The 14713-nt window shown below is 42.1% G+C and overlaps 1 long non-coding RNA gene across 1 annotated transcript; it reads right to left on the bottom strand.

Annotated features, from left to right (window-relative positions):
• On the bottom strand, positions 13479-14454 carry LOC110434190. The gene is made up of 3 exons (XR_002451666.1): positions 14125-14454; positions 13954-14021; positions 13479-13854 (listed from the first exon to the last, which is right to left on the bottom strand). It is a non-coding gene; the product is annotated as an uncharacterized LOC110434190 (long non-coding RNA).

The following is a 14713-nucleotide window of genomic DNA, read 5'->3' on the forward strand; positions in this document are numbered from 1 at the left end:
GTTGATTACTAATCAGGAATGAATATAGGATTTTGAGTTATCATTTGCATCACTAATATGATTGAGCTTATCAATTCTCTCATACAGTTTTGCCCCGATATTTTTCTATTTTATCTTATGCAGGGTAATGTATGAATAGAAGACATCTTCCAAGAAATTTTGTTGACAATCCCAAAGCATTATTCAGAAAAATAAGAGCCAAGCTCAAGAAGAGATCATCAACACTTCAGCATGAAGCTTCATCCAATCAAGAAGATCACCGGAACTTGTCTTCAGAGTTCGAAGCCATGGCGAACAAATCGATCCGCGAGTTCTCAGCTCCCACTACGGACGACATCCGCACTGGACCTCCTGCAGAGATCGACGGCAACTTTGAGCTCAAGCCTAGACTTATCAACATGGTGCAATCCAACCAGTTTTGTGGGAAGGCACACGAAGATGCTAGTGCTCATCTCCAACACTTCCTGGAGATTTGCAACACATTCACCATATCAAGAGTCCCCAGAGATGCTATACTACTTCTCCTCTTCCCATTCTCACTGTTAGGAAGAGCGAAGCAGTGGTTCTACGCTACAAAGGAGAAGAATACTACGTGGGCACTCTGCTCCATGAACTTTCTAGCTAAGTTCTTTCCCATGGGCAAGACCAATGCTCTCTGTGGGAAGATTACAAGTTTTCAGCAACAACATGATGAATCTGTTCCAGAAGCATGGGAGCGCTTCCAAGACTACATCCTAGAATGCCCCCATCATGGAATGGATAGTTGGCTACTGATGTAGATGTTTTATCATAGACTCGGCAACAGTGCTCGAGAAACCATGGATGCTGCAGCCGGAGGAGCATTCCTATCACTCACCATATCACAAGCCACAGCTCTTGTGGAGAAGATGGCGTCCAACCAAAGCTGGAATGAAGAGAGGACCCAGACACGCAAGAAAGGTGGAGGTATGCATCAGCTCAAGGAGGTAGACATGCTGTCTGCTAAGCTAGACCTGCTCATGAAGAAGCTCGACGATAGAGCTAAGAAAGAAGTTATGCACATCTACGACTCTCACATGACTTGTGAGGAGTGTGGAGATACTAGACACTCAGGCAATCACTGTCCTGAGATGCTTGAGGATGTGAACACCATCAACAACAACAACTACTACTACTACAACCGTCCTCAACAAAATCATGGTTGGAATCAACAAAGGCCTAACTACTCAGGTAATTATCAAGGTAACAATTCTTACAATAATACTAATAATTTTCCACCTCTGAGAGAGTTAGTGTCTAATCAAGGAAAGCTAATGGATAACCTATCTAAGAAATTGGCATCTAATGATAAAATGCTAGAAAATATAAATAATAGAATGGATAATTTCTCTACTGCTATCAAGAATCAAATTAGCTTTAATAAGATGATTGAATCTCAGTTAAATCAAATAGCTGCTGCTGTTCCTGCTACTAACCCCGGTATACCATCACAACCGGAAGGATTAGAGTCTGCAAATCTTGTAGACATGTTTGATGCAGGTAACTACTGGAGTAACCCCGTCACTGAAGTTACTACTGACCTTCTGCCGGTCAAGAGAGGCGATCCAGGATGCCCCGTCATCCCGATCTCCATCGGCATGGTGGACTTCCCAGAAGCACTCTGCGACTTTGGCTCTAGTGTCAACATTATGCCCAGGGTACTCTGAAAAATTCTTTACATATCCTTTATTAGAAACAACCATGTGTTTGCAGTTTGCAGATCAGACGATAAGTTTCCCAAAAGGAATATTAAAGAACCTCTGTGTCCGAGTTGGTACCTTATACGCCCCAGCAGACTTCGTGTTGGTAGAGACCGGTAATGATGAGAGGGCACCCATCATCTTAGGGAGGCCATTCTTAAACACCTCGGGAGCTGTCATCTATGCTAGTGCTGCCAAGATCAGTTTCTACATCAAAGGGAAGAAGGAGACGTTTTCCTTCAAGAACAAGAATACACAAATCTCAGATCTATCTCGACATGAACCAAGGAAGAGGACCAACAGGAGGAATAGGAACAAGCAAGTGTGGACCGAGTCAGCTAAGATGGTCACTGCAGTTCAAGCAGGTCAAGATCATCGACTTAAGTCACCATTTCTAACCAAGAAGGACGACCCAGGAATGTCAAGCATCTATTGCTCCATAAATGGATACAACTTCTACAAGACACTTTGTGACACCGGATCGGGCGTCAACATAATGGCCGCAGTCACCTATCGGCTCTTGTTCGGAACCATGCCCCTAAAACCAACATACATTCAGCTCCAGATGGCAGATGAGGCATTTCGAGAGGTTAAAGGTATAGTAACTGATGTCCCTGTCAAAATAGACGATCATTTTGTCTACACAGACTTTCAGGTTATTGACATGGGACAAGATGAGTATGATCCACCCATCATCCTTGGAAGACCGTTCCTCAGCACCGTTAAAGCAATCATCTATATTGGAATTGGAGAAGTCCATATGCACTTCCCCTCAGAGAAGGTACACCGCTATTTTACTGACCCTAACTATATCATTGAAGACTCTAAGCTGGTCAGGACAAGACGAAAACGACGCAACCGCAACAAGAGGAGGGAAATCATCAAGGACGGATGGGCAGACTACGAAGGAGAAGTGATAAGATCTGAAGACATACAACTTGAACAAGATTATCCAGAGGAGACTGTAGCACCGAGTCAGGTGTGGAAAGAGAAGATAACTATACACGAAGAAGAGGCACCGCCGGAAGCACCGACTACGCCACCCAACGAATCCCAGGACAATTGAGAAAACGGAGAGTCCCGTTCGGAGGACTTAAAAACACCGAACGCCTTGCCATGAGGTAAACTTGGTAGTTATCCTTTCCCTTTCAATTATTTAAAATAGTTTGCTTAGTTAATCATGCTCGTACTATCCTAAAAAGAAAATAAAAATGTTAAAAAACAGTAAGCCCCATGTGAGTATACGAGTGGTATAAAACCCATAAGTACATTCACTGTGGTGGCATAAAAATAAAAAAATATTTCTTTTCTGCTTTATAAAACGAAAATATAAAAATAGAGAGTAACATTTATTGAGGAGGCTCAACATGATAAAGGCTAGATATTTATGCTAACACTTAATAAGTTCCACAAAGCTTTGTTGTCTATTTGAGCTCCACAGAATTCAAGGATCAAGAAGACTAGCAAACGGAGAACATCCTAAACGTTATTAAGATACTGCTGACTTTCAAATACACATCTGCCACCTGAGCTTGGGGGAGAGCACCCCCATTTATCCCGCTAAGTATTTCTATCTATCTTTATACTTATACTATATTAAAATACATAACTATGGAAAACCAGATAAAGATTTTATGCTTATATAAATATATATCTTCTGCTTAGTGTGTTTAATAAATAAATAAAGTGGCTATGCTAAACTGAATCTTAATAATAAAACTCTAGCATGGATATGATGAATAGTTGCTCTGCCTAATTTTCAAATTTGAGTCCTCTCTCAAGTTTAGACATAACTGTTATAATTTAAAGCTTGCTCTAAACCTAAACTTGTGGGAAGAAAACTTGATCTGAAGTCTAAGTTGTTAACGGATATGATATGGGAAGGTTGAGCTGTTGTTTATCTGTTCCTAGAGATGCTAGAATTCTGGAGAATTTTATCTTTAAAAAAATTTTAAAATATTGCATGATGAGTTCCTGTATGATGAGAGCTTAAATTCCTACCACAGCCATATATACATGCTTGCTAGACTTTGAGCCACACATTTACTTTTTACTACTTATGAGCATTGAGTGTGGTCAAGTTGTGTAGACTCTTAGGAGCTTGTCATGTGGTTAAATCAAGATTCACTTGCACGTTCATTCACACATGCTGCTTCTACTCCGGGAGTACGTATCCACATATATCCACCCATTTCCATCTCCAGAACCACCCAAAAATATTCTACTCCTAATCCGGGAGAGAATAGCCAAAAATATTTCTATTTTTCCCCTGTAAAATAAATGCTCAAGATATCCTGGTTACAACCACTTGCTATATTATTTCATGAGATGAGTGCTCTAAAAAATAATAAATACGAGAAAAGGGGCACGGAACCTCGAAAGAAAAGAAAAAAAAGTGAGACGAGAGGTAAAAATGGACAAGTGTCCAACAGTAGAATTAGGGGTACAAGATACCCACCTGAGAGGAAAGAAAAAGAAGAGTATCTCATTCTCCCCAAAAAGTTTCAAAAAAGCAAGGAAGGTATGTATCCCCTCAAAAGAGCAAAAGTAGAATTAGACTTTCACCATTGTTATTACCATCATCACCATACACCATTCATTCGCCACACATGCACATCTTGATTTGACTTATTGATCTGTTTCTTTGGATCCATGGTTTGACTATACAATAAATGTCATGTGAGTATGTATATTTTATCTCCCACCTATGAGCTCCAGATATTAAAGCCTTGTTAGAGTAGGGTGAGAGAGAAGGCAATGTCATTATGCTTTATACCACAAATGCTACATATTTTGAGAGAAGGCATATACCATCACTGCCTTGGTAAGGATCCAGAAATACCACAAAAGAGAGATCTGAGAGAATCATACAAGGAATCTCTGAGTTTTATTTGAAAATCTGCAAAAAAAACTCCAGAGCTATAGCTGATCAAGAATAAGAGACATAGCACTTGACTAGACTGTTCTATCTTTTAACTACTCAAGACAAAAGTGACAGTTACAAGTCCCATGGTGAAAGGTAAAATGAATAAGTTTTAAGTCTTGACAGTTTACTCTAACTCAGAGATAAGATCTTATTTAAAAGCATGTGTACCGTCAACTTTTAAAGACATTACAAAAACTTCTGATCCATCGCTGAGATTATCCTTGCTCAGGGACGAGCAAGAGGTAAGCTTGGGGGAGTTTGTTGACGGTCCTTAAGTATCAAATTTAATTATCAAATAAACAAAGAAAAGGATCCAAATGAAATCAACATCCAGACTTAGGGTTTTATCTGATAGAATTCCACGAGTTTTGGTGTTTGTCTATTTCTGCAGGGGGTTATCAGAAAATACAGAAGAAAGGCCCACACGTCGGGATTACATAGAGATATCAACGTGCCGCACAATTATCTTACATCTAGAAGACTCCAGAAGCCACGAGAACGAAGCGGAGGCAGAACGGGCCCTGGCCCAGGGCGCCCGCCCTAGGGACCAGGGCGCCCGCCCCCCTCTGGAGTCTAATCAGGACTCTCTTTCGGGATCAAGCTCCACTCACCTAAAGGATCAAGGATAACTGTTCAATCAATGTCGGTTTGATCCAACGGCCCATATTCACTTGTAAGGACTATAAAACCAGACCCCCTGGCCCCTGGAGGAGAGGACCTCTCAACCCTAATTCATTATTCATCAAGGGAGAAGAAGCCTCTGATCAAGCCTAGAGCCACCACATCATTTAGATATCTAGATTAGCACAGCTACATTGGATTAGAACTAGAAGGAGTCAATCTTCGATTGGTTTCCGGATCTGTCAAGAGGATTCTTAGTAATTCTCTATTGTTCTTCAATTGTTCATCTTTGTTCTTCAATGTTATGAATATGACTTTGTTCTACTTCAATATATTGCTTATGACTTTGCTCTACTTGTTTATATTCACAATTATATTGTTCTTAGTTTATCATAGTTATATACTTGGCTTAGTTAGATTGGATTTATATATATGTTTAGGATCATATAGCGTTTATCCATCGGATCCATGGGTAAATGATAGATATTGTGTAGGCGTGGTGCTTATACCGTATTTATCTGCGATTGTACCCTATATGCCAGATCGCTGGGTAGTTCGTTGTAGTGACAGCTCCATTGATTCTTATATAGTCCCCCTCTCGTGTATTGGGCTAGTAGAGCAACATTATTACAGAAAAGTGATTCCGATGTTTCTCATATTCCTTGCTAATATCACTATGCATGGGCGTAGTCCTGTCTCACAATGATTGCTAAGTATAATTGTACTAACTATGATATGCTAGACTATATAGTTGAGAATAACTTAGAAAATATTTTTGTAGTTCGTTCTAATACCATGCTAATGACTTGCTAGAATATCTAATTAAGGTGCTTATCATATTTTATATGTGGCTAAGTTATGCTGATCAGATTAATTATCTTTGTCACTATTCATTACTTTATATATCCTTTATGTGACACTTATCCCTGTATGAAAGAGTTAGATAAATGTTCTCAATTATACATGCAATGATAGACACTCAATCTTATATTTCATTCTATAATCAACATTGATGATTACTAATCTCTTCCTAGTGGTAAAAATATAAATAATGATACCTGGAATACTTCTCGGTTAAAATGCTACATCGGTATTAATCTGTGCGCTTGCAGATCCCATTTGTTATTTATTTAGATGAGCAATTGTATATTTGAATGTCGCGTCTCTCATGTCATGCTGGGGATGACAACTTAGCCTAAGTCGTATGAGGGATAGGTTTGGCATTTTTGGCGTCGTCATCAGAATTAGAAAACTAAGTCTACTTTTGGTAGTGACGTTAAGAATGCCCAACATAGTCTACCACCACCTCATCATCATGAACCTAATCCTAGGTGCGGATGAAAATTGACGATACATTTGTTCACTAACTTTATTTTGCATTCTCTTAGTTAGCGGTTTACTCATATACCTCTTTGGTTTTACAGGTGGTCACCAACATGTCATAGTGCTGCGGGTGATGACGAGGGAGTGCAAGACATTGCTGCATCGCCTCGGTCTCCAACGCCGCCGCCTCGGGGTCCAACGCCACCACCTCGGGCTCCTAAGCCACCACCTCAGGCTCCAACACCACCACCTCGGGCTCCAACACCGCCACCTCGGGCTCCAACGCCACCACCTAGGGCTCCAACACCGCCACCTCGGGCTCCATGCCACCTGCTCGAACTCCAACCCCCCCACCGGCCGCCCCATCGCCTCCACACGTGGTTCCAGCGCCAAAATTGGTGGACCCACCCTTAAAGAAGAGGCGGGCCACACATCAAATGTGTCGGCCGCCCCGCCACCAAAAAAGAAAGCCTACAAAAAGAAACAACCTATCATTCCTAAGAAGCTGCCCTATGAGATGACTAATGCAGAACTAGATGCTTCGGTAAAGTCAGATGTGGACCGTTTCTTCAAGAAACTTAAGGCTGAAAGTGAAGCCAAGCGAAACCCTGAGAAGCCATACCTCTTACTACGGCCAGAAGATCTACAACAAAGGGTTAAGGCTCAACAAAAAAAGAGGCGTGAAGCTCAGAAAGAATCATCATCTTTATCGGACTATGATCGCACTCTAAGGAAATCCATAGAAGAAGAGAAGAAGAAAGAGAAAAGAGCACGCAAGGGTGTAGCACAGCTCAGGGAACAACCAAAGCAATCAGTGCCCCCGCTAGTAATTGGAAATGAATATGGTTCAAACATCGACGTGCTAGACCAGCAGATACCGCAAGATTTAAAATTTGATGAGCTTGAATTTTTTTTTGCGGAAACTGGTCTTAGCTTAGCCCAAATGATAGTTGGGGCACCAATTGAAAATGCTCTAGAAATTGATCATAGGCCGAAGGAATAAACATATGGCAAGAGTCTATACAACCCTGCGGCCCTCAGCAAACTTGGAACGCAAATGTACATGCTAAACAAATGGTACATCACAGCGTGTGTCAGAAAAGCAGATGACTATCTTTGCGTCTGAATTAGAAACTATCATTACTTCCATGGTGATAATATTATTTATATTCAATTTAATGAGCTACACCAACTATGCCGCATGGACGTTCTTGACAAATCTCTAATCAGTTGCTTCTCTCTGTAAGTGATTTTTTCTTTCAATAATGTCACTGTAACTTATCATATATATATGTATAACTAATTACAGAAACCCACTATACATATGCAGAAACATGAGGAGGGACCTCAAAGTTAGAAATGACAAGGAGATTAGATTTGTGGATCCATATGTTGTATTCAAAGACCTGAAGACCCCGTATGTCTTATGGAGAACTCAAACGGAGAGAAATCTACGGAGGTTCTTGATCAACCAAAAGGACAAAAGATATATACTCTTTCCCTATAACTTTAAGTAAGTGTCATTATCGTGTGTACATTCTATTTAACTAATTAATCAGAGTATGAAGATATATAATTATTTTGCCTATATGCACACAAATGCAGCTTTTATTGGATACTAATTGTCATTGATCTCTGGCAATGCCATTTGGTAATCTATGACTCGTTGAGAAAACCACAGAAGATTATCAAGAAATAATAGATATTATCCGAGGGTAACTCTGATCTCTAAATATTAAATTCTGCTCTTTTAACTAGGTAATAGATAATTAATAATGATCGTTTTATTGCTAGGGTTTGGGCTGGGTTAGTGCAGAAACACATTTCAGATTTGAAAGCGCCACTTTTAAAGCTTATCTTACTTCAGTGGGTTCTACGGTAGACACCAGGCAACAATTTATGTGGTTCTACTTCATGTGTCCAGAACTAATTTTGAGCACCTAAAAGTGTGTAACATGTATATATAATAAGTTTATTTTATTTATTTATTGCTATTTAATAAATCTTATTTATACCTCTAACTTTTTTCTTTAATGTCTATTAAAGGAGATGTGGTTGAAGGAGCAAGTGTTGGATGTGGGGCGCCTAACAATCGCAGGATTTCTTAACGACCAAGTCCTGAATCCCGGCGGCGAGTGCTACTTCAACCCTGAGGAGCCAATGAAACCAAATCACGATGATCATTTGTACGATGCTTGAGTGGCGGAGATAAATTTTGGTGTAAATACTTTATTCGTGATGCATATATGTAAATATTATATTATGGACCTATAGATACATATAATATATATAGTGTTTTATTGTATATTTATATATAATGCTTTAAATTATATAAATTATAGGTGCACGTTTCCATAAACTAACAGCAAACAATACACATTCGAAAATAATAATAACATAATTGTAAACCCTAAACAGAAAACCAAAAGAAAAGAAAATAAAAAAAGAAAAAACTCTTTAGTCCCGGTTGGTGGAGGCCAGGTACCGTGGCGCATCTTCTAATTCCGATTGCTATTACCAACCGGAACCGACTCGTGAAACTAAGACTAAAAGTGAACTATTTAATCCCGAAACCTTAGCCTCGCTTCCATAGCCGGAACTAAACCTTACAGGCCACGGATAAATTAAAGCCATTTCCACTAGTGAGAGCTAGGTCGTGCGTGCTGACGACTTTGGGAGGGCCTCTTTGACGCACCGGCCGGACGGCGGGGGGTGCCGTAGGGAACGAAGGAGCCGGCGGGGACGGCGGCGGGGCCTGGCCAGGAAGTGGACGCACAGCACAGGTACGAGAGGAGCGGTGGGCGGGCGAGGCAGAAGGTGATCTGCATGGGTGTGCCGTTGCTCAGTTTGCCGACGGCGGTGGTGGCTCTGGATACGGCGCGCGGCACGCGGCGGAGATGTAGCCTGTGTTGTCATTGAGGACGGAGCTTGGGCTGAGGCTGCTACTCTCGGAGGTGGATGATCTAATCGGAGGTTAGCCCTAACCTATGCGGTTGTCAGACTCCGGTCCTGATTCTGGACTTTCCATGGATATAAATATGCCTGGTAGCGGTAGGTGCTACGTACGTGAGCAAACTGCGAGATCGTCGATCGACGACCTCGAGTCTGCATGCGACTGTTTCCATCGTCCGTGAACATGGACAAGAAGAAGGCGACCATCCCTGCTTCTACGTGGGTGACGCGGCTGGCTTTCAAGATCCGGAAGAGAGGGTTCGTCGCCTACAACGACACGAGCCTTCTCATCAGCAACTCCCTTGGCATATGGTCCTGCCGCCGCCGCCGGTACGTCAAGAAGAGGCGTTTCCACCGTTTCACTCAGCTCAAACCGCAGGCCTTGCCGGTGGAGAGGCGGTACGCCGAGCTGCGGAAGCTCGGCATGCACTCGTGGCCGGAGTACGACGAGCAAGTCGCGTTGTTGAGGAGCAGGCTGGTGGACATATACTGGGACGCCGCGCCGGCATGGTACAGGGAGGATGTCGTCGACTACTACCATGCGGCGAGGCGCCGGCCGATCCAGGACTGCTGGGTCATGCGCTTCATCTTCGCCCCTATCGGCCTAGTCACGCTTGCCGCGGCAAGCTTCCAATTAGTCAAGAAGGCCTTCTTATTGGCGGACCGATTAGACATGCTACTGATCTTCACAGTCTTCTATATACTTCAGGCGATTCTGTGGTGTATAATGTTGTACAAATCGGATGCTAGCGCTCTTGAGACGTTGGAGATACTTCATGAAGAGGATATGTAAACGAAATACTAGAGTGAAAGGACTTTCATTTTTAGATATGTACATGCAACATGTACATGTTTATAGTTGTAATATAAGATGTCTTATTGTTTTTTTATTGTTGTTATAGAAAAAATTTTAGGTGTATCACAATGTTTATTACCTGTAATTTTAGATAACAATTTGTAATAGAAAATAATTATGTATGATCACGATGTACAACTCTAACTATATTTGAAATTCTCATGCTCTTCAACCCCAATATGCCAGCGTTTCATGGGTATATGGCTAACCACACAGACTCATCGTTGGCGGGAGAGGCGGGTGTTGGTGCGCACATGGGCGTCACAACTAGAAGCGAGGCAAGCGGGTTCAAGCACTAGTTAGGGCCATACGCAAAAATACCTGCGCCCTCCATTTTCGGCTAGCTAGGCCCCTCTGGTGCCTAGCTGGGTCTTAGGAGGCCAATTCAGCCAACCATATACGAGGGCAACTTGACTTCATGAAGCCTCGTTAGTAGACATGCACGTGCAACATGCACATGTTTATGATTATATATAAGATATCCTATTTATTATAGAAAAATAAAATTGAGGATTAATATCACAAAGTTTATATCCTGATTTTTAGTAACATTTGTAATAGAAAATGATTAAGCGTGATTGCATAGCACAAATCTATCTATATTTAAAATTCCTTTGCTAATCACTCATAAACATTACTATTATCAGTATTTTAGAAATTTTTGTTGTTCATGAAATCAGTTTGACATATGTGTGTGATCAGGCACACTTTCAGCTTCAATTTAAAAGAAGGGGAAGAAATAGCATGATGAACAAGATTGGAGTAACAGCAGTAAAGAAGCAGACCTTGGCTATTTTGTCAGGCGATATCAGGAGCGTTGGTCATGTTCGACGAGATCATCATGACAGTAGTGCACGATTGCAACTTCAATGAAGATTAATGTATACTTTTTTCCAGCAAAAATCCTCCATCCTCCCGCTAACATAAATAGAAAAAAAGGAGTTCGTGTCAGAACAACCAAGCTTTCGTTTGATGATTTGATTCCTATCAAACTCCGACGACCACCAACAAGAACTCCGACGAGCTCCGACAAGGCCAGACCATGTGAGCTGGCAGTGGCGCGAGAGCGTCCATGCCAGCGTCAGACGCGAAGCGCTGCACGGCCATGGAGGAGGCACGCAGCGGAGTCGTGCGCGTCGACGGCGGCCTCAGGTGCGGTGTACACGCCCTCGTTGCCGGATCCGCCCACACTCGCGCTCGGCGGCCTCCGCACGGTATAGTACCCACTTGTCGTGATTTTACCGAAAGAGAAAGGACAGGACAGAGTAGAGACAGTTCCCCATGAGTCATTATAAAAGATGCAACCTCTTTGTAAGCCTCGTTGGTCTGAAAAGTCATGGTTGAAAATACTAATCGCTGATTTATTGTGAGACAAAAATATTGTTGGCCGGCAGAAAAAATATGGTTTATAAGACAACGCTTCAACTTTGGCCCACCCTTACATGCCACTGTCATCAGCTTTGAGGGAAACGACAACTAATAGAAGCGTAAAATATCCCTTTTAGCCCTCTTACAAGTGGACCCCCACATGTCAGCCGTCTGCTTCCTCTCTCCTTGGCCATAGACGTTGAGGCCGAGGTCTCCACCACCCTGCAGGTGCCCTTCCTCTTCCTCGCACGAATGTGGAGATGCCGAGCTCCCCTTGCCTTGCCTGCTTTCTTGCTCACCCTCATCCTCGTTGTGCTGCTGCTGCATGCGGCTGCGACCGCCCTAAATAGCCACGAAGCTCGCGGCGCTGTCTTCATCTCGGCACTTCTTCTCTCCCTCGCTAATCGCACCACCTTCTTGTTCCAAAGCTAACTCACCAGCGCCATCTCTCCACCCTCGCAAGCCGCCATAGCCTGCTCATCAGCGGGCGGCCATGCATGGGCGTGGGGCCGACCTGTAAGAGGACAAAAAGGACATTTTCACTTCTGTTAGCTATTGTTTGCCCCAAAGCTGGCGACAGTGTCATGTAAGGGTGGAAAAATTTGAAGCCTGGAAACAGTGTCATGTAAGCGTGGAAAAAGTTGAAGCAGTGGTTGAGAGGGAAGATGAGCTTTTTTGGTGGCTTTATAGAGAAGTTGCATCTTTTATAATGGCTTCTAGGGAGTTGTCTCAACAGAGTAGGAGGAGAGGAGCGTGGGGGCTATAGTTTGGGCCTCAAATGGGCCAAAAGTTAGTGAGTGGTAGGATAATTAGGCCAGATTTGAATGGGATGGAATAAAAGACATAAAATTTTGTCTTTTTAATTATTAGGTACGACTAGGTTGTCCACCAAAATACTATTTTTCTCAAATTTTTGTTAAACTCAGCCTTTGAAAAGCTATGGATATTTTTAGCAGAGCTATATGGATGATACGTGGTGAGCATCTCCAACAGTTTAGCAAATGACTTGCTACCTATAAGTTTTTTAGTAAAATGAGAAAAAAACTCTCTCCAATAGTTTGCCATCTCAATTCTCCATCTTTTCTAACTTGGCATATCTTCCTGTCTAGCGTGCAAATATGCACGCGGACTCCATGGTTGGCATCGGTCTTTCTCCTCATGCTTAGCGGGGCTCTTCGTTCGCTTAGCGAGGCTCTTCGTTTCGTTAGTGGGTTTTGTGTTTTTGAAAATAAAATTTGCCAAACTATTGGAGATGAGATCTTTTTTCCTTCCTAGGAGTTGACAAACAACAAGATTTAGGAAACGAATTTTATCGGAGATGCTCTATCGGGACTCACTAATCTCAAGATAGCAACGGTATGTACACGATGGGTATTGGCCACCCGCACCCGCAAGGGCTAAATTTCACCCGTTGGGTTACACCCGTACCCGCAGACGGGTAGGGAATTCCTTCACCCGCAGACGGGTAGCGAATTCCTTCCATACCCACACCCGCGCGGATAATTTTACCCAACGAGTAACCTGTACCCGAGAATAGACCCAAGTTTTACATATAATACTATACATTCACTTGCCAAAATAACAGCTTGCAGCAAGTTACAAACCAACAAAGATTCATATAAAAATTATGGCATCATTGCAACAAGCTAACAGCCATTAGCATAGAAATATAGCAGCATTGCATCCAGGTCAAGCTCGTAGAAATATAGCAGATGTCTCATTGGCTCATTCCAGCAAACTATAAATTAATAGTAGCACATGTAGCAAATAAGTTCCAAGCTCCAGCCTTCCCAGTTCCCACTTTCCAAGTTCAACCTTCCAGTTCCAGTTGCACATAGCTAACTCCTAAGCACGTAGTCCATTACAAGTTCACATACCACAATAAAATATTACAAGTTCACATGGCTTCATTTACCATGCATTAAAGACATACCACACAGGTTACAAAGTTCACAAATGCAATTAACAGATAAGGCATCAAAAGGAAGCACATGCACTTCATCCAATTCTTGCATCATTTGTCTTGTTCCTATGACCAAAAGGGCGCCATGAGGCCATCTCATGGCCACTTCATTTATCCTCAGATTGTCCTACATAGGATAAACAGGTCACAACTTAGCTATCTATTATCAGTTTATCACATTCACAAAGAAGATGAAAATGGACACATTTCAAGAATGGCAAATCACCTAAAGCCCCTCTTGTATGTCTTGAAGACATGACCAAAAGGTTGCAGGTTGTTTGTTTTTCTCATCAACTACAAAACAAAGTAACCAAATGAGTGGGTTTGCATGAATATCAGTAAATATTTGCAGAAATTAACAGCATGCTAATAGACATAGGAGCAGTGTTAAATATACCTTTATACTTGTTTCTCAGCCAATCTTGAGAGCACATTAAGGCCTCCAACATCATGGTAGTGAGCCTCCTGTGATGCTGACTTAAAACCCTACCACCAGTGCTAAAAGCTGACTCTGAAGCTACTGTTGTAACAGAAATGGTAAATATGTCCGTAACAATCTTTCTTAAAGTTGGGAACCGAGTTCCAACCACCTTCCACCAATCTAAAACTTTGAAATTCTTAGTATGTGTTGGCAAATCTTAACGTCGTCACTAAAGATAGGACTAGCTCCCGTCCTTAGCCACGGCGCCAAGGATAATAAGTATTTTGCAAGTGGACAGAATGTACCAATGTAGCACTTCACCGAGGATGAGTATTCTAAGGTATCGTTATTTATTTTATCCCAAGGGAAAGCAATGCTAGGAATGTTTAATAAGAGGAGAGAGAGAGAGGTATCCTTGTGTCTACTATAATCTAGTATCAACTAGTGTAGAAGGGGGTTAAGTAGATAAAGATAAGGAAAGGTAGTTGATCTCACAAAGATCCTAATCTAATGATAAATGGTAGGGAGCTAGCTAGGTGGGAGGACAACGAGTGAGTATAGGACT

Source organism: Sorghum bicolor, chromosome 3 (assembly GCF_000003195.3).
Source record: "Sorghum bicolor cultivar BTx623 chromosome 3, Sorghum_bicolor_NCBIv3, whole genome shotgun sequence".
Lineage (NCBI taxonomy): Eukaryota > Viridiplantae > Streptophyta > Magnoliopsida > Poales > Poaceae > Sorghum > Sorghum bicolor.